At 43.4% G+C, this 27,243-nt stretch overlaps 1 protein-coding gene across 5 annotated transcripts in view; it reads left to right on the top strand.

Annotated features, from left to right (window-relative positions):
• The window catches only part of KLHL13 (kelch like family member 13), a 570,056-nt gene that overhangs the window by 472,680 nt on the left and 70,133 nt on the right, over positions 1-27,243 (top strand). Inside the window, exon 1 of one of the 5 annotated variants that reach the window (XM_083722892.1) lies at positions 22,195-22,395. The exons of 1 other annotated variant lie outside the window; for it this stretch is intronic. The gene's annotated coding sequence lies outside the window, so the exon portion shown is untranslated. Of the gene's footprint in view, positions 1-22,194; positions 22,396-27,243 lie in introns of those variants that run through there. 3 more of the 5 variants (XM_083722893.1, XM_083722897.1, XM_083722898.1) reach the window with 3 other exon arrangements.

Raw genomic sequence — 27,243 nt, 5'->3', positions numbered from 1 at the left:
TCCTGTTTTCCGACGCTACCTCTCGGAGTCGTCCAGGTGCGTCTATAACGTTCCCTTTTTCTCCCCGATTTCCTTTCGGAGTGTGGCCGGTGGCGTCTTTTCAAAAGTATTTTCACGCAAGGTCATTTGCTTCCTTTCAAACCTTGGTTGTTTTCTCGGACCCCGATCTGGCACTGCATTGCACAGGCGTTCAGTAGGGGACTCCAAACTTAGTCTCAAAGGCTAGGCAGGAGGCTGTCGTGGAAGGTAGAGGGGGGAATTGGGGCCCCACACTAGGATTAGTCTTGTAAACAGCGCTGAGGTAAAGGAATTCCGGGCAGAGGGACCCGTGGTTTGAGTTTCCGGGCAGAGGGACCCGTGGTTTGAGTTTCCGGGCGGAGAGACCCGTGGTTTTTTTTCAGGTTCGGGTTTGAGATTTCCAGAAATTAATTTGTGGTTTATAGATAAGTAGGAATTGTGTTAGTCAAGGATACTTCGAGTACTGAAAGGATCTTTTTTCTGTCTCCCTTTTCTTTCCCATTGCCCCTCCCTTGCGTTTGTGCGTCCACTCTTTCTGAAAAAAAAGCCTAATAATAACATATGAGAGAATGGGAGCTCACTAAACACGCTAGCTGGACTCCTCCTGGCAACAAAGCTTCCATGAAGCCTTTTTGCCCCTGAGAGGATTCTAATATGCCCCTCCAGCTTGTCATCTCCAATTGAAAAAAAAATAAAAATAAAGGGGCAAAATGGTCTTTCCAAGTACAAAGTACGAGACCATTGTAACTTTTAGTGGGTGGCTTAGGCCCACCACCTGGAACCCAGGGCACAGCGGCCACCTCAGGGATCCTTCAACAAAATCAGGGTTTGAACCCTTAGGGAGAGCTGAACACATCAAATTTGTGTTGTTAAACTATAACCTAAAAGCTAGAACATGAAACCGTAAACTTTATGGTGCTCAGAAGGCAGTAGATATAATAACAGCCCAGCCTGAGAGCCCACGCATTAGAGATCTTAGTTTCTCTTTTTAAAAAAAAAATGAGAATGAAGTGTGCAAATGTTTATTTGAGAGAGGCTCCAAAAAGTCTTCCTCCGAATAGCTTAAGTGAGGAGTATGATTTTAAGTTGATGGTAGATAATGTTTTGTTGCAACTTTTAAGTTTGTGAGTCTACATCTGTGTTCCAGTCTTTTTTCCCAGTATTTTGAAATGTGCTGTGAAGAAACTAATGTTTCTGCTGCAAAAGCCTAGTTGAGCCAATTGCTCTCTCAAGCTAAAATGCAGTGTATGTATTTCATTCATTATATGCCTATGAAAGTATGGTGTTCTTTCTAAGAAAAATATGTGAGTCCAGTTTGAATTTTGATTTGGTTGGACAGAAGAGTTATTGTAAGGCTCCAGATATCAGTCTCTATAAGACTTCCTGGCCTCTTTTCTCAGAAAATGCCCCCCCTTGTTTCATTCTGTCTCTTTCAGTTCTTTTCTCCCTTCTTACTTCTGTGCCAGGTAAATTTACTCCCGAGTAAGCATCCTTTAAAGGAAACTGCAAAGAGGGGGGAGCAATCTTTCTTAAGGTACCCTGCATCTCACTTTCCTATCTGTAGTTATTAAAAAAAAATCATCATCATCATCATCATCATCATCTAAATTAGGCTTACTATTCCTCTGCAAGTTCAGGAAAAAAATTGTTCACTTTTGTATTCCCTTTAAATCAAATCTATGGCTGTTTTAACTATGCGTAATAAAAGATCCTCTCCCTATCTTAAAAAAAAACTGTTCACTTCAATCTTCCTTTAAATATCATTTCACTAGGAACCTGCATTCTTTGGTCTAAGAAAGTAAACTCACTCAAACTATCTCAAGATCTGCTAAAAGGGTTCTGTGTAAAGCTGGGTACTTTTATTTTCCTCTTCCTTAGTACATGATAGGAGCATAGATGTTTCCTTTCCCAGTTGTAAATCTGTACTTAAATGGGTATGTCTCTTTGATAGTACAAATCTTGCTGTGAAATCTTGCTGTGAACCCTATATTTTGGAGGGTTGGACTAGATGACCCCAGGGTCCCTTTCAACTCTCCCAATTTGGGGCTGTGTGGAAGGACATGTGTCTGCAAGCATTGGAGGATTGAAGGGTAATTCTTAAATTCTGGTGTGGTGATGGAGTTGAAATTCAGCCTAGCTTTGCTCTTTAGTTTTAAAACGTGAGAAGTGAAGCCGTGATGTTTTTGAAGCACAACTGGTAATATCAAGCATTTGAGTGGTTACAGTGTTTATCATTTTGTCTACTATTTAAAAATCAGACTTCAAAGTCAATTCAAAGTTTAAGCACATACAAATACATATCGGCCTTGACCAATCCTGTAAATAAAGGGCAGGAAAAAAATTTTTTGTCTGCAAATGGTAAGGCTGAAATGACTGAGAATGTTAAAAAAAATATCCTATTAATTCTGACTCTCTGGCCCTTTTTCCCCATATATAAGGGCATGGCAGATTGTTCCGCGAATGGCCAGAGGGATATTAGCCCTTTCCTGTACATAAAGGAAGCAGTCCTTTTTGCTTGGGCTACAATTGCTAACTTTATTGAATACTTTAATTGCTCACTTTCTCTTTTTTGTTTAAAAATCTAACCCTATTTTTAAAATCTACTCCCTTCCCTTCTCTTATTCAAATGGTAATTTAGCCAAAGGATGCAACATTTTCAGTAGTATAAAAGGTTTGCTGAGACATGAACTCTGCACATACACAGAGGCTAGATCAGTCAAAAAAAAAGGGAAAGAGAGAGAGAGGAAGGAGGGGGAACTGTAGGGTGGAGAGAGGAGGTTTCGAGAGCTTGGGCTGCAGGGAGAAACTTATCCAAATTTCCTTATGTAAAAAAAACTTGGAACCATTGAGGGAAATCACCCTTAATGTGTCTTTTGCTCCAGGGGCTACGTAAGACAAAAGGGTTAAAAAACAAACAAACTAGCCCATCAAAAGTCAAGAGCTTTCCAGGTTTCAAATCTTAACATGCCAAATTCTTTTCACAGGTAAATATCAAAGCATTCCACCCCCTCAATGGGATTTAAATCACAGACTTTGTTTGTGTGCATTTTAGGAACAGCATTTCCTGACTGGCTTCTCACATGAAATAATTTTCCCTTTTAACAGGATATGTGAACCCCGATAACAAAGTGTTTGTCCCTTTTTTCCTCCCACAGCAACTTTCTTTCTGTTCTGTGAAACAAGTCTGAATCCCTGCTATATTAGTGACTTCCATCTCTTTGTGGCTTTGACACTTTTTAAGTTACAAATAATCTGTTTTCATTTATTTAATCCGTTTTTCCATTATGTCTATGAAGTTAATCGAAGCACAACCAAACATTGTTTGTGGAATGGTATTTGTTTACCTTTTGCCTGAGCATTTCTTATTAATTCTGTCATTTTGGCTAGTTCAAGGTACTTGCACAACTTTAAATTGCCATTCATTTTTTCTTGGTATTAAGTCATTTCCCAGTATTTTGCTATTAACATTCTAGCCGATGTTGTCACATCAAGAAACACTCTTTTATTTTCATTGTTACTTCAGATTTCTTAAAATTGTGTGTCTTAGCATTTATTTATTTTTCGTTCCTCATAGGTCATTGTGTGTGTGTGTGTGTGTGTGTGTGCTTTATTATTATTTTAACCTTGTATTTTTTTACAGTTCTCTTTCTCTCCAAAGTGAAGGAAAGCAAACAAACTTAGCAGATAATAACAGTAATTATATGGAAATGTGATAATAATATTGAAATGATTAAAATGCTTAATCCGCTAAGATTTTTATTATTTGCAGCTTCCCACGTAAATTGAAGGACACCCTTTTCCCCTTTTGCCCCTTCCCCTTACTAACTCCTGTCTTTTTAAGCCCCCAAAACCCTGCCCCTTACAGGATATCACTTCTACAAATGTGTTACTACAGATCCAATGAAAAGCTTCGCCACCACAAGACCTGCAACCGCAACAGACACCAAAGTTTTCAAAGTGGCCACAGCTATCTCTTTCAAAGGATATAGACTGCCGGGGGAGTGGGGCTGACAAAGGGGGGAGGAGTTGAATTGCAAGGACATTTTCTCACTTTTGAACCTCAAGATACATGCGTAAAAATATCACAATTGTCTCAAGATATGCAACTGATACTTAGTTTGTTTTGTATTATGTGTTATTATGTAGGAATGTTGAAATGTGTCTGACAGTGTGTTATTTCCACAAATGGGGGGGGGGGCTATTTTTGTGGCTATTTTTGTGTGTAATTGTTTTTATGTTTAATATCTTATTCCTTACACCCCAGTGGAGGATTCTCATACATTTTATGCTTTTTTACAGATCAGGCTATTATGTAGTCCAATGTTTAGAATTAGATAAATTTATAACCACATTTAGTTGTTTCACCTGGCACTCTGCCAACTTCCCTACCCATTTTAAAAATGTGCTAAAACTCACTTTACCAAGGAGAAGCTTCAGGAAGGTGTGTATGCTTTGGTTTAGCTGGAATAATCCCTTATAGAGTTAAATTGACTTATTTGGAGAAGTGCCCCTTAAGAATGGTTTTGCTTTAACAGATTGGTTTGAAAAGTTGAGAACCATGGGGCAAGATAAATTCAAATTGGACTCAGTTTGAATTGGGCAAGTGTATCCAGGCTGCAATTAGCTTTTTGGTCCTTAATGTGCAAGTGAGCAACTTCCCATGACTGCAAGACCAGAGCCTATAATAATAAAATCCCATGGAATGGCCAAGGCAAAGATATTTCTCTCATGACGTATCCAAACCTGTGCCAACTGTGGTGGGTGCCAGGCAACATGGTTAATATGAAAGCCCTAAGTGAATTCACCAGGGATTGCCACTACTGTGACACCATGCCGGTGTGAGACCACAGAAGAGCTACCTTGACACCTGAGAACACAAAAATGGTGGGGGGGGGGCAAAGCAAACTGCATCTTTCAGTCATTAGTGGACCTTCCTGCTAAATGCAAAGCATAGACCACTATTGAGAAAAGGTGCTAGAATACCACAAGTAACTGAGCAACAAAATATTAATTTCATGTCTAACTATGTGCACTGTTACACTGTTATATTTCTATGCAAATATCCTTGACAATCGTGACATCCAAGTCCCTTTCAGGTTCACATGGACACACGCATCTGGGACGGAGAATAGCAGGTTAATATTTACCACCTTAAATTGTGCGGAGAAAAGGATTGCAAAGTAGCCAAAGTGGCTGGAGTAAAGAGGTTCCACAAATACTTCTATGGGAGAACCTTCGACCTCATCACTGACCACAAGCCGCTCCTGGGCCTCCTTGCCGGTGATTGACCAACACCACCGGTCCTCTCGCCACTCATGCTGTAATGGACTGTCTTTTTGGCAGCTTACAGCTAGCAGCTCGTCCATCGCCCTGGAAAATCGATGGGCCACACCAACACTCTCAGTCGTTGCCCTCTTCCAGCACTTGTGGAAGACCCAGCTTCTGCTTCATCGCTCCTCCTACTTGAGGACCTCCTAGCAGTGCCAGTATTGGCCACCGATGTAGCCTCTGCATATGCCCAGGACCGCACCATCAACTGTGTACTCAACTGGGTGTGGAGGGGGTGGCCGGAAGGGTCTTTCACACCAGAGTTCCAGCCGCTTGCCACCAGACAGCACGAGCGCTCAGCTCATTGTGGCTGCCTACTGTGGGGAGACTGAGTCATGGTTCCCAAAAGACTCCACCAATGCGTCCTCAAGGCTCTGCACATCGGCCACCCAGGGATCGTCAAAATGAAGGCATTGGCTCGGTGTTATGTCTGGTGGCCTAACATGGACGATGCCATCACTTCGTGGGTTACCTCCTGTCAAGCATGCCAAGAGACGAGATCTGCACTGCCAGCAGCTAAGGGCAACACCTGGGAGATGACCAAGGCATTCTGGTCGAGGGTGCACATCGATCTTGGTGGCCCCTTTCATGGCCGGACCTTTATGGTAGTGGTGGACGCCTATTCCAAATGGCTGGAGGTGGCCCTGATGCCCTCCACCACTACTGAAGCTGTCATCCGGGTGCTGCGGGGCCTGCTTGCAACTCATGGGTGTCCTGATGTCCTTGTCTTAGACAATGGACCTCAGTTCACATCAGGCAACTTTGATGCCCTAACAGCACCATTTCACCTGGCCAGCAATGGGCAGGCTGAGAGAATGGTGCGTTCAAGCAAAAGAGGCACCTGCGTGCCTGGGACAGAGGGACTGGCACGAGCAGGTCACTGAATACTTGCATGTGCAGCACATCACTCCTCATGTAGCCACAGGGCGGAGCCTGGCTGAACTGCTAATGGGCCGCGCCGCCGCCTCCAGTCTCTGCTTGACCGGCTGCACCCAGACTCTGGTGTGGCTGAGTCCCCGGGCTGTACTAATGCGCCACGGTCCTTTATTCCAGGGGATCAGGTTTTTGCCCAGAACTTTGTGGGGGACATTCCTTGGGTGCCGGCCACGGTAGTGGGAGTCACGGGGCCCCATTCATACCAGGTGGCACTTGAGAACGGACACTTGTGGCGCCGGCACATAGACCAGCTAAGGCACAGGGTTTGGATTTGGACACTACCACTGTGTTCCCAACTGTGGCCCCAGCTCTGGAGCGGTTGCTAATGGAAGGCGAGGTTTCACCTACATCTTCCTCACAAACTGCGGGCATGGAGCCGAGCTAAGCCTTTTCGGTGGATCTGCCTGGCTCTCCAGAGACTCAGACCACCACCATGCCTGACCGTCTGCTGAGTCCACTCGCGGCGGTTCCTTCGACAGCAGTGGAGCCAGGGAACTTGGGCTCAACGCTGCATTTGGTCACAGCCAGAATCAGGCCACCACCTGGACTCTGGTACTGGCCCTTGGCGGTCCGGCAGGGTTTCCAAGTGCCCAGCTTATTTAACAGACTATGTTCACCGGACAAACTGCACATGTAAAGCTGTATGGTGAATAGGGTCAATTAATGTGCTTATGTGCCTTACTGAAACCAGTAAGGGTATTGCTGTATGTAATGGAACCACTATAATTGTAACTAATGCCTTATCTCGGTGGGGAGGGGTGTTATGTATTGAAGTTCTCTTCCCCCCATTTTTAAAATTAATTTTCACATTAGGTAAAGGTAAAGGTACCCCTGCCCGTACGGGCCAGTCTTGACAGACTCTGGGGTTGTGCGCCCATCTCACTTAAGAGGCCAGGGGCCAGCGCTGTCCGGGGACACTTCCGGGTCACGTGGCCAGCGTGACATCGCTGCTCTGGCGAGCCAGAGCTGCACACGGAAACGCCGTTTACCTTCCCGCTAGTAAGCGGTCCCTATTTATCTACTTGCACCCGGAGGTGCTTTCGAACTGCTAGGTTGGCAGGCGCTGGGACTGAGCAACTGGAGCGCACCCCGCCGCGGGGATTCGAACCGCCGACCTTTCGATCGGCAAGCCACCCGCGTCCCATAATTTTCCCACAGCGCCACCCGCGTCCCATAATTTTCACATTAATCACATGCAAAATAAACAAGAAAAAATGAAAAATGAAAAACATTACAATACACAAAAATAAACAAAAACACATAAAAGAAAATTTTAACTTCCAAATCCTGATTTCATTACATTGATGACTGGCTTCAAGTCCCCTCTAACTGAATTTCATTTTAACAACTAATTAGCAGTTCTCCAAATTTCTGATAATATTAACTTCTTTCATTTACTAACTTCTTCTCCATTTTTAATATTCCAATCCTTAATATTTATTAACAACCTAATCTTATTCTATCCCTAAGCCTAATTTTAACTTCCAATAAATTTCTCTTTATCTTATATTACAGTATTTAGCCAAATATTATTTAAAGTTCTTCCAGTCCTTTTGTGTCTCCTCTTCTTTCTGGTCACGGATTCTTCCAGTCAGGTCAGCCAGCTCTAAAAAATCCATCCTCTTCATCTGCCATTCTTCTATTGTTGGTATCTCTTGTGATTTCCAATTTTTGGCTAATAAAATTCTTGCCGCTGTAGTGGCATAAAAAAACAATCTAACATATTTTTTGGGCAATTCCAATCCTTATGTATTAAAGTTCTCACCCTGGCCACCAGGGGTATTGTGTATATAGTTTTCACTCAGGTCCACATAGGTTAATTTCGGTGGGAAACCCTGGGGTGTTGTTGTTACAATGTTGACAGCGAACTATAAAAGCAGGCTGACTGAGCTGTTCAGTTCAGTTCAGTTCCAGCTTACTATAAAGAACCATTTGGAGAAATCTCTGTGTCGACTGCTATGTTCGCCCACAACTTAATAAAACTCCTTTCCACATACAACAGCAGTAGTGTGCATTAGCAGAAACCTTTTGCAAATTTTGGCATTTTTTGACCTTTGCACAAGATCTTTGGGGTGGGGGAGGGGGAGGGAGAAGATGGATTCATCTGGGGAAAAATTCTTTTTTCTCTGGATTGTTGATTTTGTCTACCTTTTCATGGCAAGGCGGGCTGTAGGATGGAGGCAGGACTGCTGATGTAACATAACTTCCAAGGGTCCAGAAATTGTGGGATGTGGCTATTTCTTTTAGGTATCACAATTTCTAATGGTGCCACGGAAAATTCCACTTTCAGAAACAAGCTGGACGCTTCTCCTTGCTCTCTGCCTGGAGCAGCCACAGAGATTCCATTCTTAGAGCAGAAAGGAAGGCTGGGGAGAGAGAAGCTGCTTGGAAAGAACAGTTTCATTTCAGGCTGATTACTCTGGGATGTCTACCGTATTTTTTGCCCTATAGGACGCACTTTTCCCCCTCCAAAAATGAAGGGGAAATGTGTGTGCATCCTATGGGGCGAATGCAGGCTTTCGCTGAAGCCTGGAGAGCGAGAGGGGTCGGTGCGCAGCCTGCAGCCCGAAACCCAGGGAGTGCAGCGGAGCACACCCCGGGCTTTGGGCAGCTCTCCGCAAGCCTTGAGAGCCTGACACGACTTCCCGCCGGGCTCCCAAGGCTTGCGGATAGCAGCCTGTTCTGGGGGCTGGGGTCGGGGGAAGCTCGGGCTTCCACTGCCCCAGCCCTGCGCCTGGGGGGGAATAATTTTTTTCTTTATTCCCCCCCCAAAAAAACTAGGTGCGCCCTATGGGCCAGTGCACCCTATAGGGCAAAAAATACGGTATTTTCTCCCTTTCCCACTTGCTCTTGATTATGGTGGAAAGGGAACTTTGCAACCACTTTGTCTTGACATTTGCTAAATGTCCCACTTGGGGGTACTGTCTGCTTACTTATCCATGTTGAAACAGTTTGCATTTAAAAAAAGTTCTTGTGAAAATTCATCAATAATTTAGTCAGCATTCCTCCTAGTACCTAATGTGCACATGTTTGTAAAACAATTTGAGGAGAAACTGTTGAGCAGAGAAGCTTTGTCTTCATTGCTTCAGGCCTTTATTTATTTGTTTTATTGAATTTAAACACTGCTCCATACCCGCAGGTCTCAGTAGTGGGTCTCCTCCCTGGCTTGGCTGGCTGAAAAGCTTTGCTGCTACTTAGCAGCTCAGTGGGGAGGAGAGAGGGACATAGAGCACGGGGTTGTTTTAAATCCGCTCGCTGACAGGAGCCGCTTACACCCGCTTTGCTGTTTCAGAGGAAGCCACGGACTGCTCACGACTGCAGCAGATTCCCCCGCCATCCGTAGGCATTTGCTCCATAACACACACAGACATTTCCCCTTACTTTCTAGGAGGAAACAACTGTGTGTTATGGTGCGAAAACTACGGTAATCATCACAACTCCCTTTCAACAAGCTTCAAGAATCTCCTTTCCAATCAAACCCAATAATAATAATAATAATAATAATAATAATAATAATTTTTTATTTATACCCCGCCCTCCCCAGCCAAGGCCGGGCTCAGAGCGGCTTACAAGCAATAATAAAAACAAGTTGAATGATTACAACTTAAAAACAAAATTAAAACACAACATTAAAATATTACAACATTAAAATAAAATGTAGCCTCAACGCAGGAGGAGAAGGAAAGAAAAAAGAAAGAGGGGGAGGGAATCAAATTGGCTCCAAGCCAAAGGCCAGGCGGAACAACTCTGTCTTACAGGCCCTGCGGAAAGAAATCAGATCCCGCAGGGCCCTGGTCTCATGAGACAGAGCGATCCACCAGGCTGGAGCCAGAGTTGAAAAGGCCCTGGCTCTGGTTGAAGCCAATCTAACTTCCTTAGGGCCCGGGACCACTAGGGTGTTGTTATTTATGGACCTTGAGGCTCTCCGTGGGGCATACCGGGAGAGGCGGTCCCGTAGGTACGAGGGTCCTAGGCCGTGAAGGGCTTTAAAGGTCAAGAGCAGCACCTTAAATCTGACCCTGTACTCCACCGGGAGCCAGTGCAGCTTGAAAAGCACTGGGTGAATATGCTCCCATGGCAGAGACCCCGTGAGGAGCCTCGCTGCAGCATTCTGTACCCGCTGGAGTTTCTGGGACAGCTTCAAGGGCAGCCTCGCGTAGAGCGAATTACAGTAGTCAAGCCTGGAGATGACCGTCGCATGGATCACTGTGGCCAGGTCGGGGCGGGAAAGGTAAGGGACCAACTGCTTGATGCGGCGAAGGTGGAAAAATGTCGCCTTGGCTGTTGCTGTAACTTGCGCCTCCATGGAAAGGGAGGCGTCAAGGATTACACCCAAACTCTTAACGGAAGGCAATGGCACTAATTGGGCCCCCGCAAGAGAAGGGAGTTGGTCCCTCATCCCCATGCCATCCCGACCTAGCCATAGGACCTCTGTCTTCGAAGGATTTAGTTTCAATCGGCTCCCACGAAACCATCCAGCCACAGCTTCCAAGCATCTGGTCAGTGTGTTCGGGGCCGAGTCAGTGTGGCCATCCATCAGCAGATAGTGCTGAGTGTCATCAGCATATTGGTGACAGCCCAGCCCATAGCTCCGGATAATCTGGGCAAGGGGGCGCATAAAGATGTTTTTTGAAAACACAATCACCCTCTTAATGCATGTAGTAATTCTGGTAAGACCAAGATTAGCATATCTTTTCACATGTTGAGCAAGACCGGAGTCTGAGTTTTGTTCACTGGTATTGTCTACCATCATGATGGTGGGTTTATAACGATTACCATTGATATTTTCTCCACTGTAATTTGCATGTGATATTCAGAGATCAGGAAGTGAGAAGATGCGAGACAGAGACTGTCAAAGAGTGGCCAGGAGATGACATGAAATGGGGGGGGGAAAAAGTTTAGAAAGGTTTCTCTTGGGTGTTTTAGGACTAGCTGTCCCCTGGATCAAAGAATTTTATTCCTTTATGCAGTTACAGAAGCCCAGATGTTATATGCCGAGAAATGGAAAGAGAGAACAATACTAACAAAGGAGGAATGGCAGATGAAATTGATGGAATAGGTAGAGTTAGCAAATTTAACTAATATAATAATAGAACAAGAAGAAGGAGATACTAAGGAAGAGTGGAAAATGTTTGTAAAATATTTGAAGAATCATGGTAAATTAACTAAACTGTTAACAGGAGTAAATACAGCAGTTTATATGAAGAAATAATGAGACGGTGGGGGGATCTGAATTAAATAAAATATGCCTTAGTATTGGCAGCGGGGAAGGGAAGTAATTGATTATTGTTGGTTGTATTGACTAGAATGTAAAAATATGTATTGGAAAATTATTAAAATAAGTTATATATATAAAAAAACAAAAACAGAGAGGTAAAACTACCCCCACTCCGACCATCCTTCCTCTGTTTCATCTAGGCTGGCGGAGCAAGTTTTATTTATATAACCCTTATTTCTGAAACAACTTTATTGGTTCTGTTGCATGTTCATTTAAGAATGTTGAAGGTAGACTAATTGAAAATGAAAAAGGATCGGGGGGGGGGCCGCTAGGGGCGCCTTGGAAGATGGTGGTGTTGGTAAATCTTGGACAGGTAATTCTACCTACCCTCAACTCCTGGATCAATTGTCGCCCAAAGAGGTTGAGGTGAGGAATAATGAAGAGCGTTTAATTATACAAACTCTTTGGATTGCAGCTCCTGCCAACATAGCAGTTCGAAAGCACACCAGTACAGGTAGATAAATAGGTACCACTGCGGCGGGAAGGTAAATGACGTTTCTGTGTGCTTTGGTTTCCATCATGGTGTCCTGTTGTGCCAGAAGCGGTTTAGTTTTGCTGCCCACATGATCTGGTAAGCTGTCTGTGGTCAAACGCCGGCTCCCACAGCCTGAAGCTAGATGAGAGTCAGTGTGGTGTAGTGGTTAAGAGCGGTAGACTCGTAATCTGGTGAACCGGATTCGCTTCCCCGCTCCTTCACATGCAGCTGCTGGGTGACCTTGGGCCAGTCACACTTCTCTGAAGTCTCTCAGCCCCACTCACCTCACAGAGTGTTTGTTGTGGGGAAGGAAGGGAAAGGAGAATGTTAGCCGCTTTGAGACTCCTTCGGGTAGTGATAAAGTGGGATATCAAATCCAAACTCTTCTTCTTCTTTTTTTTTTTAAGTGATATTTATTAAGAGTTTAGAGATTACAAAAAAGAGAAAAAGAAAGCAAACAGCAAAAAAATTAACAACGTATACATTACAATATATAAAAAATAGAGAAAAGAAAAACAATAAAAATAGAAAGAAAAATACAACAATAACAATAAAATTAATAATAAAATAAAAATAAAACACACATCCCATATTCCATCTCTTTATCTTCCATTTACTTGTTTCATTGATCTCCTCACACCTCCCTTTTTGTATTCTAGTTTAATTATTTGTTTCAGCAAATTCTTTCCATCTTTCTCAATTTTTATTGGATAATTTATCTTAACAGTCTAGCCTATCAATTAACTCAGCAAATCCTTTCCATCTTTCACAATATTCTGTCATTCAATTTACCTTAATTTATTTTAACCTTACCTTACAATAAAATACCTTAAATCCTGGAACTTAATACTTATTTATACATAACTCCTAATACAGTGGTGCCCCGCAAGACGAATGCCTCGCAAGACGGAAAACCCGCAAGACGAAAGGGTTTTCCGTTTGCGAGTTGCTTCGCAAGACGAATTTCCCTATGGGCTTGCTTCGCAAGAAGTAAGCCCATAGGGAAATCTCCGGGGACCTCTTTTAAATGCTAGCGGTGGGGAGCAAAGCCTTTCCCCCCCTTCCGGCCTTCAGAAGAGGTCCAGGAAGGCCGGCAGGGGCCGAAAGGCTTTGCTCCCCACCGCCAGCATTTTAAAAGCAGTCCGGGATAGCAGGGAAGCGCTTCCCGCTATCCCAGACGGCTTTTGAAGGCAGGCGGGGGGAGCAAAGACTTTTGCCCCCCGCCGGCCTTCAGAAGAGGTCCTGGACCTCTTCTGAAGGCCGGCGGGGGCAGAGGTCTTTGCTCCCCCCTGCCTGCCTTCCCGGGAGAGCGGAGAAACGCAGTGCGTTTCTCCGCTGTCCTGGACGGCTTTTGAAGGCAGGCGGGGGGGAGCAAAGACTTTCGCCCCCCGCCGGCCTTCAGAAGAGGTCCAGGACTTTTAAATTTTAATTTTAATTTTAATTTTGTGACTGCTGTCAACCATCTTCCATGATCATGGAGCCCAAAAGGTAAAATCTGTTACTGCCTCCATTTATTCATGCAACCTAAAGTCAGACCTGCATAGGGAAGGTTTTTATTGATTCATATTTTATTATGTTTTTATATCTGTTGGAAGCCCCCCAGAGTGGCTGGGGCAATCCAGTCAGATTGGTGGGGTATAAATAATAATAATAAAATCATGGAATAGAGCATCCCTATTTTCATCAGAGAAATGTTGGAGAGGGTTTATTGAGTTCCCTCTGAAGGCCAGAAAACTGGTTCTGAAATAGCACTGTTCAGAGAGCTCAATGATCTCCCCCCACCCACCCACTTGAAGAGCCATAGGTCACTCCTTAAGTAAGAACTAAAAGCCTTTCATAACAACCTGGAGCTGTACTTAAAGACAACATGTGGATGTTCTGCATTTCTAGGTTTGCCAGTTCTGGTCCCTAGGGAATCAGTGTTGCTCAGGCATGTGGACGTGCAACAGGGGACCCTTTCACCCACTTGAAAAGGAGCGCACAGAAGCTGTCTTTAAAGGTGCCAGGGGGCCCATAGGTAAGCGATGGGCAGAACCTGAGGCAAGTGGGCAGAGCAGTGGGTATAAATTTTGCCTTTGTATGGTGGGCTACCTTCTCCACCAGTGGGTCTCAGAGGGTGTGGCAGGAGGAGGATACAAGGGCAATTCAATAATCATGTAAACATTTCAGTGTTCATCAAAATAATAATATTTTTTTAATATACAACTAGAAACAGTGTCCATGTATCTCTTCAAGAGCTTTGTCATTCTCCATGACTTACTATTGTGAACAGGGATTTCCAACTCTCACAAATATTTATTTATTTTAATTTAATTTATATACTGCCCTATATATATGTATATATATGGAGGTCTCAGGGCAGTTCACAGAACAAAATCAAAATATAAAACCACAAAATAGATAATCAAATCAAAATAAAAACAACAACAACAACAACCCAATACTCCCCCAAAACCCACATTTTAAAAGGGCATAGGATGTCAAAAAAATCAGCCAAAGGCCTGCTTAAAAAGGAACGTTTTTGCCTGGTACCTAAAAGTGTCTTCTTCTTCCTATTCTGTGGTGATCCCTTGTAGCCGTGTCAGATTGTCTTCCATAAAACAGGTCGGAGCCAAACAGTACAAATTGAGAGCATTTGCAGATGACCTAGTACTTACATTACAAGAGCCAGAATCTAGTACGAAAAGAGTTTTAGAATTAATTCAAGAGTTTGGTCAAGTAGCAGGATTTAAATTGAATAAGCTAAAAACTAAGGTATTGGAGAAAAATCTAACACCTATTGAAAGGGAGAGGTTTCAGAATGAGACAGGTTTAACTGTGGTTAAGAAAGTGAAATATTTGGGGATCAACATGACAGCTAAAAATGTGAATTTGTTTAAAGATAATTATGAGAAATGTTGGACAGAAGTGAAAAGGGATTTGGAAATTTGGTCAAACTTGAAGCTTTCCTTGTTGGGGCGAATTGCAGCTATAAAGATGAATGTATTGCCTAGAATGTTATTCTTATTCCAAACATTGCAAATAGTTGATAAGATGGATTGTTTTAAGAAGTGGCAGAAAGATATTTCTAAATTTGTCTGGCAGGGCAAGAAGCCCAGAATAAAATTTAAGATATTAACTGATGTTAAAGAAAGGGGTGGATTTGCCCTGCCAGACTTTAAACTATATTATGAAGCAGCAGCTTTCTGCTGGTTGAAAGATTGGCTACTTCTGGAGAATACAGATATTTTGGATCTAGAAGGTTTTAACAATACTTTCGGGTGGCATGCATACTTGTGGTACGACAAGGTTAAAGCTCATAAAGCTTTTAAAAACCATATTGTCAGGAAAACACTGTACAATGTCTGGACCAAGTATAAGGATTTGTTGGAAAATAAAACTCCAAGGTGGTTGTCCCCTATGGAGGCAAAGGCCGTTAAAAAACTTAATATGGAATCTAAATGGCCAAAATACTGGGAGATTTTGGAACAAGAAGGGGATAAATTGAAATTGCAGAGTTAGGAGAAATTGAAAGACAAAGTGCGAGACTGGCTTCATTACTATCAAATAGTGGAGACTTACAAGTTAGACAGGAAAATAGGTTTCCAGGTGGAAAAATCAAAATTGGAAACAGAACTGTTAGAACCCAAAACTAAGAATTTGTCAAAAATGTATAACCTGCTGTTGGAATGGAATACACAGGATGAAACAGTTAAATCAGCTATGATCAAGTGGGTGCAAGATATTGGTCATAACATTATGTTTGAGGACTGGGAACGGTTGTGGACCACCGGTATTAAATTTACGGCATGTAATGCCCTAAAAGAAAATATTATGAAAATGATTTACAGGTGGTACATGACCCCAGTCAAGCTTGCAAAAATTTACCACTTGTCTGATAATAAGTGTTGGAAATGTAAAGAGAACGAAGGTACATTCTTTCACCTTTGGTGGACATGTCCAAGGATTAAGGTCTTCTGGGAAATGATTTATAATGAAATAAAAAAGGCACTTAAATATACCTTTTTGAAGAAACCAGAGGCCTTTCTCCTGGGTATGTTAGGCCTTAAAGAAGGATAGAATATTTTTATGTTTGCTACAACAGCAGCAAGAATACTTATCTGAGTACTTGGAACTAGCAAGACTGCTGAGGAGCAACTCAATCATCTTCAGGTGGGACTTTCCTCAAGGACTATCTTTTACTATCAGAGGGAAGAAGATTAAAATTAGAACATTGGAAGATAGAGATAAATTTCTAAATGTGTACGGAGAGGACCTCCAAAAAGGATTTGAATTACCCTCAGGGCCTGGAGCACCAGAGGCACCGGCACCCTTGGATTCTGAAGACCCAGCCAACAAGGTACCACCCCCAGAAAAATAACCAGATTCATTCAGGATGTCTCTGCAACTGTTGAGTTGTTACATAAATGGCTGTAATATTCCGGAAAAAAGGAGGAAAATTTTTCATATATTAAAAAAGGAACAATTGGACATTATTTGCCTACAAGAAACACATGTGACTAGGCTCTAAGTTCTGAGGGACTACTTTGAGATAAACATGAAAACTACGGTGGAAAAAAGAATCATTTGGGACGCAAGCAAGGCTGTGATGAGGGGGTTCTTGATACAACAGAATGCTGTAAAAAAAAGAACACAAAATGAGAGGAAAGACAAGATCTTGGAGAAAATTAAAGAGTTAGAGAAGAAGTTAAGATCGAATCCGAAGTCACAGCTGATTCTGAGAGAAATTAAACTCCATCAGGCACAATATTCTAAACTGATGAACCAGGAAATAGAATGGAAGATCAAACTAATGAAACAAAAAACTTTTGAATCAGCAAATAAATGTGGGAAACTGCTGGCTTGGCAGTTGAAGAAGAGACAAAAGTTAAATGTAGTCACAAATTTGGAAATTTAAGGAAGAAACATTCAGAACCCCGTGGAGATTAGAAGTGTTTTCAGAAATATTTCAAAAAATTATATACTCAAGGGCCGCAGGATGAGGCTGAGATTAAACAATTTTTGGAAAAAAATGGACTTAAAAAACTTTCACAAGAAAATAGATCACTCCTGAACAGTAAAATAACACAACAAGAGATTGAACAAGCCATTCAGAACATGAAATTGGGCAAATCTCCAGGGCCAGACGGCCTGACCTCCAAGTATTATAAGACATTAAAAGATTATTTGATACAACCATTGATGGAGGTCAGCAACGAAATTATGGAGGGAAAGAAGGCGCCGGAATCGTGGAAGGAAGCTTTTATCACATTGATACCAAAATCGGAAATTGAGAAGACACAACTTAAGAACTATCGTCCCATCTCCCTTTTAAATGTGGATTATAAAATATTCGCAGATATTTTGGCAAGCAGACTTAAAAGAGTCTTAAATGAAGTAATTCATAAAGACCAGGCAGGCTTTCTCCCAGGTAGACATATGTTTGCTAACACAAGGAACATCATTGACATCCTGGAACTTTTGCAAACAAACATAAACACAAAAGCAGTGTTAATTTTTATAGATGCGGAGAAGGCCTTTGATAATATTTCTTGGAAATTTATGAAGGGAAATTTAAAAGAAATGGGAGTGGGACGGGGTTTTGAGAATGGGATTGATGCAATATACTCAGAACAGAAGGCAAAATTGATAGTTAACAATGTGGTTACTGAAGAGTTTAAAATTGAAAAAGGTACACGACAAGGCTGCCCGATTTCCCCTCTGTTATCTATTTCGGTTCTGGAGGTGCTCTTGAATAGGATTAGAGGGGACCGGTTGGTGCAAGGGATTCAGGTCGGAGCGAAACAATATAAACTTAAAGCTTTTGCAGATGACCTAGTCTTGACTTTGCAGGAGCCAGAATCTAGTACAAAAAGAGTATTACAACTGATTCAAGACTTTGGTCGGGTGGCGGGATTCAAACTAAACAAACAGAAAACCAAGGTGTTGGGGAAAAACTTGACAGATACAGAGTCAGAACGGTTTCAGAGAGAAACAGAACTAACTGTGGTTAAAAAAGTAAAGTACCTAGGGGTAAACATAACAGCAAAAAATCTGAGTCTATTTAAGGATAATTATGAAAAATGTTGGTCTGAAATTAAGAGAGACTTGGACAGTTGGTCAAAATTGAAGCTTTCTTTGTTAGGCCGAATTGCTGCTATTAAGATGAATGTATTGCCAAAGATGTTGTTTTTGTTTCAAACATTGCAAATTGTGGACAAGACGGAGTGTTTCCGGAAGTGGCAAAGAGATATCTCTAAATTTGTCTGGCAGGGCAAAAAGCCCAGAATTAAGTTTAAGATATTAACTGATGAGAAAGAAAGAGGGGGCTTCGCCCTGCCAGACTTAAAATTGTACTATGAAGCCGCAGCTTTCTGCTGGCTAAAAGACTGGCTACTTCTTGAAGACACTGATGTGTTGGATTTGGAAGGTTTTAACAATGCTTTTGGCTGGCATGCATACTTATGGTATGACAAAGTTAAGATCAATAAGGCCTTTAAGAACCATATTGTCAGGAAAGCAGTATTTAATGTCTGGACAAAATACAAAGACTTATTGGAAAACAAAACTCCGAGGTGGCTGTCCCCTCTGGAAGCCAAGGCCCGAAAAAGACCCAATATGGAGGCCAAATGGCCAAAATATTGGGAAATATTAGAAAAAGACGGTGATAATTGGAAATTGCAGAGTTTGGAGAAAATGGAGGGTAAAGTGCGAGACTGGTTACATTACGCCCAGATTAAAGAAGTTTTTAAAAATGACAAAAAACTAGGGTCCCAGGTGGAGAAATCGAAGTTGGAGACAGAACTGTTAGAACCAAAGACTAAGGTACTATCAAGAATGTATAACTTGCTGTTAAAATGGAACACACAAGACGAAACGGTTAAATCTGCTATGATAAAGTGGGCACAGGATATTGGGCATAACATTATGTTTGAGGACTGGGAAAGGTTGTGGACCACTGGGCTGAACTTCACTGCATGTAATGCTTTGAAGGAAAATGTAATGAAAATGATATACAGATGGTACATGACCCCAGTTAAACTTGCCAAAATACACATTCGTCTGATAATAAATGTTGGAAATGTAAAGAAAATGAAGGAACATTCTTTCACCTCTGGTGGACTTGCCCTAAAGTGAAGGCCTTCTGGGAAATGATATATAATGAGTTGAAAAAGGTATTTAAGTATACCTTTACTAAGAAACCAGAGGCCTTCCTCCTGGGTATTGTCGGCCAGAGGGTGTTAAAGAAGGACCGAACATTTTTTATGTATGCAACAACAGCAGCAAGGATACTCATTGCCAAGAATTGGAAGACTCAAGATCTACCCACACTGGAAGAATGGCAGATGCAGCTGATAGACTATATGCAACTGGCAGAGATGACCGGCAGAATCCAAGACCTGGGAGAAGAAAGGATGGAAGAAGATTGGAAGAAATTTAAAACTTATTTACAAAAATATTGTAATTTGATTGAATGTTAAGAAGGATGCTTGATCATAAATAATTGGCCACCACTAAACTAGATTGGAATTAGATGATAAGTGAGATTAAGGAAAAGACAAACCCTTTGGGAGAACTATTAGATTATATTTAAATGAGTGGATATAAGATTGTAAACAAGATGATAATTTGCTTGAAAAAACTTTTTAACAATGTAAGTAGGAGCAGGAGACGTGAGGAAGTCCAAACAAGTTATAAAATTTTGTGTATGATATAAGCAATGTTGTTTGTTACTTATGCTTTTCTCATATAAAAATCTTAATAAATATTTATATATATAAAAAAAGAATACTTATTGCAAAGTATTGGAAGACACAAGAATTACCCACCATGGAAGAATGGCAGATGAAGGTTATAGACTATATGGGACTGGCAGAAATGACTGGCAGAATCCGAGACCAGGGAAAAGAGACGTCGGAAGAAGATTGGAAGAAATTTAAGGACTATCTTAAGAAACATTGTAAGATTATTGAATGTTAGAACGATGTTGATTTAGAAATTAAGGGGTTTCTAGCTGTAATTATTATGTAATTAAGAAAAGAAAGATTAAAAATTAAATAGAAATTAGGAGAAGGATTTGCTGAATTGGCTTGATTAGAGATTGGAATACAGAGAGGGGAGGTATGAGGAGGTCGGGAAAGTAAGTTATATGGCTATAAGGGATCAAAATTATACTTGTTATTTGTTTTGTATGTATGTTTATTTTATTGTTATCTTTGTTTACTTTTCTTTTTTTTCTTTTTGTTTCTATGTTATATAATTTCTTGAAAACTTTAATAAATATTCTTTAAGAAAAAAAATTGTCTTCCATAAACATGGTCATAACAGTGAGTCCATAAGTGACTTTAACAGCCAATTCTGGAACCACACATCCTTCCACAGTGGGGACATTGGTTTCGGGGTGGGAGTTGATCATGGTGAGGGTTTGCAAAGCGTGTCTTCCTCTTAGCATGTTTCACCTTTTCGTATTGAGTTCGAGTGTCTTCAAAGCCCATGACACCTTTGTTAAAAGCTGTTCTCCAATTGGATCGCTTGCAGACCAGTGTTTTCCAGTTGTGGGAGTTTATACTACGTTTTTAAAGATTTTTCGACCACCAGCATTATGCTTTCCATTTTTAAGTTCAGAATAGAGTAGTTGCTTTGGAAGACAATAATCCGGCATCCGCACAACATGACCAGTCCAAAGAAGTTGATGTTGAAGAATCATTGTTTAAAGGTGTCTAATGAAGGCGCCCGGCAAACTTCCCTGGGGACAGCATTCCACAGACAGGGAGCCACTGCAGAGAAGGCCCCGTTCTCATGTTGCCACCCTCCGGACCTCTTGAGGAGGCACAAAAAGAAGGGCCTCGGAAGATGCTCTCAGGGTCTGGGTAGGTTCACATGGAAAGAGGCGGTCCTTGAGGTATTGCGGTCCTGAGCTATTTAAGGCTTTATAGGTCAAAACCAGCACTTTGAATTGGGCCTGGAAACTAATTGGTAGCCAGTGCAGTTGGACCAGGATCGGTGTAATAATGCTCAAACTGTCTTGCCCTGGTGAGCAACCTGGCTGCTGAATTCTGCATCAGCTGAAGTTTCTGACCCTTCTTCAGAGGCAGCCCTATGTATAACACATTGCAGTAATCTAACCTTGAGGTTACCAGAGCATAGACAACAGTAGTTAGGCTATCCCTGTCCAGATAGGGGTGTAGCTGGACCACCAGCTGAAGCTGATGGAAGGCACTCCGGGCCACTGAGGCCACCTGAGCCTCAAGCAACAGCAAAGGATCCAGGAGGACCCCCAAGCTACGAACCTGCTCCTCCAGAGAAGTGTAACCCCATCAAGAGCAGGGGACCTCCCACCCATCTGGTCCAGGGAACCACCCCCTAACAGTGCCTGTCTTATCCCAGTATGTTTCTGAGTACAATTTGAAGTGTTGGTGCTGACATTCAAAGCCCTCAACTGCCTCAGTCCAGTATACCTGAAGGAGCGTCTTCACCTCCATCCCGAACACTGAGGTCCATCTCCGAAGGCCTTCTAGCAGTTCCCTCCCTGCAAGAAGTGAGGTTACAGGGAACCAGGCAGAGGGCCTTCTCGGTGGTGGCGCCCGCCCTGTGGAACGCTCTCCCATCAGATGTCAGAGTAATAAACAACTATCTGACTTTTAGAAGACATCTGAAGGCAGCCCTGTTTGGGCAAGTTTTTAATGTTTGATGTTTTATCATGTTTTTAATAACCTGTTAGGAGCTGCCCAGAGTGGCTGGGGAAACCCAGCCAGATTGGCGGAGTATTAATAATAATTAGCTTCAGTCTGTTGGCTCTCATCCAGACACATTGGTCCAGCACTTCCACTGCCTCGCCTGCAGATGTAAAGGAGAAATAGAGCTGAGTGTCATCAGCATATTGCTGCCAATGCACTCCGAACCTCCAGATAACCCCATCTGTAGCGGTTTCATGTAGATGTTAATAGGAAAGACCAGAAAAAAAGAAAAGCTTATTTGTGTTGGTGTGGAGTTGAGTTTGCCTGTCTCAAACTGGACCTGATACATTACTTTTACAATAAATAGTCGAGCATCGACGTCTTAACGGCGGCGTCGAGATTCGAACTCGCAGCCCGCTGCTCTCCCTCTAAATTCCCCCTCGCGCTTCCCTCCCTTCCAGCGTCGCGCAAGCGCAGCGCCGCCATATTGGTGACGCAGGAGGGCGTGGCTTCAGGCACGGAGGGGGCGTGGCTCCCGATTCCGGACTCGGGAGGACTTTCGAAAAGCTCCCGCAGCCGCCGAGGGGGAAGGAGGAGGCGGATCAGGTGCGGCGGATCGGGCCCCGGTCGCTCTCCCCCGCCGCCCCCCCTCGGGACCCCGGGCCCTTTAGTGACTTGGTGGCAGCAGGTGGCGGCAGCCGCGGGTGAGGCGACGGCGCGGGGGGGGGGCGGCGAGCGGGAGGCCGCTCTCTGTGAGGGACGCGGAGGGGGAGGGCCGCGGCGGCGGCGGCGGCTTTGTGTCCCTCTGCGTCATTGGCTGGAGCGGGGAGGCAGCGTGGAAAGGACGGCGACGTTGATTCGCTGCGCGCGCTCCGGGGAGCGGGGAGGGAAGGAGCGCGATACGATTGGCTGGGCGGTCGGTCCACCTCCCTCTCTCCGTCCGGAGGGGAGGGGCGAAGGGAGGAGGGCTGGCCCCTACCCCATACACTAGCTCATGGGGGGGGGGGGAGTCCACTTCCCCTCAAATCCAAATAATAAAAAATAATATAGCGAGGGGCTGAATCTTAGAATGCTCACTCCATTTGCAAAGGCTGAATGGGAGGTTTGCGGTTTTTTTTTTTGGGGGGGGAGGAATAGCTTGGAATTGGATCCTTCCCCTTTGATCTTCATCAGAGGCGTACCTAAGATCAAGTGCACTCTTTGCAAGAAGCTGTATCTCCAACCCCACCATAAAAAGAAAATGTTACCCAAGTACTCTTAAGTGCATCCAGAGTGAATTGTAGTCTAAAACGTCTGGAGGGCATTAGGTTGGCGAGTGCTGTTTTAAGGTACAGAGGTAGGATCGTCAGATGCAGAAAGGAGCTTCGGCAGAAATTATTTTCGAAGGACATCAGGTGTTTAGGATGGCTGTTTTGGAGAGACCAGCTGCCCTTCTGGGTTTTGTTGTTGTTCAGTCGTTTAGTCATGTCCGCCTCTTCGTGACCCCCTGGACCAGAGCACGCCAGGCACTCCTGTCTTCCTTCCTCCTGCAGTTTGGTCAAACTCAAGTTCGTAGCTTCGAGAACACTGTCCAACCATCTTGTCATCCCCTTCTACTTGTGCCCTCCATCTTCCCCAACATTAGGGTCTTTTCCAGGGAGTCTGAGCACTTTTTCTCTCCATTATTGTCATCTGTCCTTAATCTCAGCGAAATAGGAGCTATGCAGGAGGGAGGAGGTGTCACTTTGCATGCACTAGGTGTGGGTTACTCTCCTTTTTAAAAGTCAAACTGTGGGACCCTGGTTGAAATTAGCTTTCAGTAACCTAGGACCTCCATTCACCCTGCTCAGTCTTGTGCTCCACAGAGGAGGCACTCTCCGTTGTCTCTCAATACAGATGGATGCCCTCCACACTATAGTCCCATTGGAGTTAACAGCAGCTTACATCTGAGTATACACAAATAGGATTGCTCTGCATTCATTTCCCAAGCACACCATTGCTCAGGACAGTCTCCGCTTGGCTAAAATACGTATTAAAAAAAAAAATGGTGTGCAATAATTGAAAACAACAGCAACCACACTATGCTCTGCTACCCAGAATCTAAATGCCTAAGGAATACTGTACTTGCATAGGACAGCCTGAGTTTTTCTGATATCCCATGAAGGCTGCCAGCAGCCAGTTAGAGGCCACAGGAAGTTGGAGGATGCAGTGAGGTGGTAATTCATGTTTTTTCTTGTCAACCAGTCTCTAGTTATTGAGCTGTTGTGTGTTTGGTCACAAAGAGATCCACTTGAGTGTAGCGGTTAGAGAGCTGGTAAAACCTGGGAGACTAGAGTTCAATAAGTAGATCCCAGTAAGTTCATTGTTACTTACTTCTGTACTACAGCAAAATCCATAGCATATCTACTGAGAGGTAAGTCTCATTAAATTTAATGGGATTTATTCCCAGGTTAGGCTGCAATCCTAACTCCGCTTACTTGGGAGTAAGTCCCATTGAACTCAGTGAGATTTACTTTAGAATAGATTTGGTTAGGATTACACTGTTAGTATGGCTAGGATTGTGCTGCAGGTTTATAATATAAGTAACCCCATAAGTAACCCCAATGTGAATTCAATTGGACATGCTAGTATATACTTTTAGGTTTGCTGATTTAATCTGGTCTAGAATAGTAACAAGGACGCGGGTGGTGCTGTGGTCTAAACCACAGAGTCTAGGGCTTGCCGATCTGTGGTTCGAATCCCCGTGACGGGGTGAGCTCCCGTTCCTCGGTCCCTGATCCTGCCCACCCAGCAGTTCAAAAGCATGTCAAGTGCAAGTAAATAAATAGGTACCGCTCCGGCGGGAAGGTAAACGGCGTTTCCGTGCGCTGCTCTGGTTCACCAGAAGCGGCTTAGTCATGCTGGCCACATGACCTGGAAGCTGTCTGTGGACAAACACCAGCTCCCTCAGCCTATAGAGTGAGATGAGCGTGCAACCCTAGAGTCATTCGCGGCTGGACCTAACAGTCAGGGGTACCTTTACCTTTACCTTTAGAATAGTAAAAAACTAAATGGAATCTAATTAATTGTTTAGTATTCATACGAAAACCAATAATAATTGTGAAGCAGAGAACCTTCTGAACCTAGACAAGGCACTTAAACATTATAGTTTGGTTAATTCTTAGAATTTAAGTGTGCACTGTTTTCTTTGCAAAAGTGGAGGGTAGGGACAGCATCAGAATAACAAGCACAAACTTGATAAATGTCCACTTTATGAAATCATGCTTCTTTTCCCAACTTATGAGAATTGGCAGGAATTGGATTTGTGGCTTCTTTAGCCCATATCCACCTCACAGTCTCTTTTCTTTCTGACTTTTCCTTTAGTGCTGCAAACCAGATTGTGGGAAATCCTGAACCAGAGCCGTTAAGGTCTACTGCACATAGACATGCAGACAATATAAAAAGGTAAAGGTACCCCTGCCCGTACGGGCCAGTCTTGACAGACTCTGGGGTTGTGCGCCCATCTCACTCAAGAGGCCAGGGGCCAGCGCTGTCCGAAGACACTTCCGGGTCACGTGGCCAGCGTGACATCGCTGCTCTGGCGAGCCAGAGCTGCACACGGAAACGCCGTTTACCTTCCCGCCAGTAAGCGGTCCCTATTTATCTACTTGCACCCAGGGGTGCTTTCGAACTGCTAGGTTGGCAGGCGCTGGGACCGAGCAACGGGAGCGCACCCCGCAGCGGGGATTCGAACCACCGACCTTTCGATCGGCAAGCCCTAGGCGCTGAGGCTTTAACCCACAGCGCTACCCGCGTCCCTTGCAGACAATATAGTCTCACACAATTATCCAGAGCTAGACTAAAACACTTTGCTGCCCTAGGAAGGGTGGCGAATGAGCCTCATCCTACACCCCAAGTCAATATGCATGGTAGCCAAGGCTTGCCACTTTCTTCTAGCACATGAAGCAGAAAATCCAACAAGCTATGTTACTTTCTTGCTCTTTGTCCATAAAAAGTACATTAAAACCATTAACAGCTTGCTGCCCTTTCTATGTCACCCAAAATCAGCTGCCTGAGGCAGCTATCCTACTCTGATGGTCATGCACAGATGTTGCTCCTCACCTTCATTTACCTTTCCATGGAAACTAAAACATATCTCCCCTCCTTCAGTTTCTGCTGCACAACTGTTTAAAGTGCTGCTGTCCCTTTAAAAACATCAACCAGCCTTGCTATTCCTATCTTCCCCCTTTAAGAGCAGCCTCTCCCCCTGCCCCACCTGCCATGACCCCTCTTGTCTTTATTAGGGCTGAATAATGGGAATTTGGCCCTTTCCCTTCCTTTCTTCACAAAGGGTGTTTGGCTCCATGGCTGAAGTGTGGAGGATGTGGTTTTTTGCAAAATTGTCGGTGATATTTTTGTAGAGTTTCTGGAAATATTGCTGTGGTGAATTATGGGAGGTTAACAGTACAGTTGTGTCAGTAATTAAGTGGTGTTTCATGCAGTTAATGGGCACAGAAGACAAGCTTAGGGAGCTTGCAGTTGAAACTTGCAGTTCAGGGAATAGGAGGGAATGAAGAGTCATGGGTAATGAGGGAAAGCTTGATTGTTTTTTTTTTTTGTCCTGACCATTTTGATTTTAAAGTTTAAAGCTATTGCAGTATGAACAAAGCGGTATAAAATGTGTGTGGTTTAAGCAAGCAGGGGAGAAAAGTATAGATGCATTAGGCTATGTTACAGTGTAATATATGTGTGATCCCTGTTCCACATTGGGCGAGGATATGGCTGAGAGAGAAAGGTCTGTAAAAAACACTTAGCTGAGTATAAAGATCCCACCTCATATTCTCTTCAGGTTGATCTCTGCTGTGCTGGGGGCAGGAGGAGGGGGGAGGACAGGTGGGGGGACAGGAAGTGGGCTGGGGATGATAATATTTTCTACCCCACTCCATTTTCAATTCTCATCAGAAGTTGTGAGTAAAACAAAGTTATATGAATCAATATTATGCTGTATTTCCATTAAAGCAATTAGTCTTAAGTAATGAATAGATTCCAGACCCTTTAAAAATGTTTTCTAACTTCACACAGCAGCATTTTTTTCCAAGAAAAGTGGGCAGGGGTGCAGTGATGATGAATAGGACAGAGAAGTCTTCCTCTATCCCGTCCAATGTATACTGGGGAATGAAAACACATGTCATGAACATGGTTCCATTCCAGCACTCTTGGTATCCCTGTTCACCCATCTGCGGAGAAAGTTGCTCCTGTGGCAAAATAGATTCCAGAATATTGAAAATGAGAATGCCATGTGTTCTGGGATTCTAGTGTGAATGTTTCTTTGCTACCCAAGATGTATTTACTTGCACTGTAGGAAAGATCAGGCTTCATTTTACTTGCAGCTGCTTAGCATATGCTTTTGAAGCTGGATTTGAGGTTGCATTCATAGGTTTTATGATGGATTCTCAAGGGGCTCATTTAGAATATGCCTGCTCTGTGTGCTTGGCCCTGTAAGTAGTGTCTGAATTGCTGTAGTCTGTATAGTTCTGGACTTTCGTAGTGTCTCATAACAGAAGCCTGCTTCAGGTATTCCCACTTTCCACCAG

Source organism: Podarcis gaigeae (assembly GCF_964106915.1).
Source record: "Podarcis gaigeae genome assembly, chromosome: Z".
Lineage (NCBI taxonomy): Eukaryota > Metazoa > Chordata > Lepidosauria > Squamata > Lacertidae > Podarcis > Podarcis gaigeae.
Note: the sequence above shows the minus strand (reverse complement) of the source record. Positions and strands in the feature narration are given on the sequence as shown.